Source organism: Vigna unguiculata, chromosome 9 (assembly GCF_004118075.2).
Source record: "Vigna unguiculata cultivar IT97K-499-35 chromosome 9, ASM411807v1, whole genome shotgun sequence".
Lineage (NCBI taxonomy): Eukaryota > Viridiplantae > Streptophyta > Magnoliopsida > Fabales > Fabaceae > Vigna > Vigna unguiculata.
In genome coordinates, this window is record NC_040287.1 from 9,230,064 (window position 1) to 9,231,580 (window position 1,517).

Genomic DNA, 1,517 nt, shown 5'->3' on the forward strand with positions numbered 1-1,517 from the left:
TTTTCTAGATCATTACAAAATCACATAAACTTATTTATATGCATTCAAATAAAATCACTCTTAATTTATGTATTTTAGATTATTAGAAAATTATTTGTTTTTAAAATAAATAAACTAAAAAAACATATTAAAAACACAAAAATATATTTATTTTATTAAAAATAATTTATTTTAAAAATTAAACTCAAAAACCTATTGAGCAAAACAGCACACGCGGAACTTAAGTATGGCAGGGGAGCCACAACTCCCCCAATGTTTTTTTTCTTTTATATATATATATATATATATATATATATATATATATATATATATATATATATATATATATATATATATTAAAAATATATTCATATATTATTTATATAATTTAGTTTTGAAAAATTTTATTTAAATTTAAAAATCATGTTTTTACTCTCTTTTGTTATTTATTTTGCTTTTTTATTTGATTTCTTTCTCTTCGGTACCTTTATCTCTTTCTTTGTTCTTTTTTTTATTCCAATTTTTACCATCAATATCTTATCATTTTCAAAATCAAATGGCACCATAACAAAGTTGATGAGTTAAGGAACATTTTGGACCGAATAATTATTTCTTTTGGGTAAGTTCATTTTTTATCCTTTCTTTTCGAAACAATATGCTTTCCTCTTGTATGTGACTTTTCTACGCTCTAGGCACATATTTATGATCATAAAATCATACTCTAATTGTTTATCAAACTCTCTTTGTGAAGATAGAGTTATTTTAGCTTTTGAAGTTGTATAAGGGAAGATCAATATTAGAAATCTACTTTAAGATAAGGAAAGCTAATTATTCAGAAGGTGTTAATTTTTTTAAAATATTGAGTCTTGGTTTTGTTCATAATTTTGTCTTTTCCTAAATAGGTGAGAGGTGACAAATTTATATTAGAAAAATTATGATAAAGAGTAGAAGAGTTGATTCTTTTTTCAAGAGGAATGCTTGTGATGAAGATGAAAAAAAAACATCTACATCATCTAAACTTGAGAAACTTCATGATAATCCAAAAATTGAAGAAAATAAAAAACAACTCTCTAAAAGTTCTTAGAGTTACATATAATGAATTTGAAAATGCTTTAGAACGTAATCTAGGAAAACGTCATCAAATTTGGTAATACCCACCAAATCAAATTGATGAGATACGAAGAATTTATCTAAAATGGGGTATCAAATGCATATAGAAAATTATCCGTTGTCTAGTAAAAATGGTTATCCAACAAGATTTCAATACACATGGTTTAACTTATTTCCTTCATGGTTAGAGTATTCGGTATTCGCCATTAAAAGATGCTGCATATTGCTTATCGTACTATATTTTTAGTAAAAATCCAAGCGGACGACCTGATTCAAATGTTTTCATTGTTACATGTAATTGAGTTGATTTTAATTTAATTCTAATTGGCATTGAGTTGATTGTCATCAACATGTTTTATCTTTTTTGAGTATTTTTATTTTATAGGTTTTAAAAGCTTTTATAGCAAGCACTATGAGAATCTGTATTA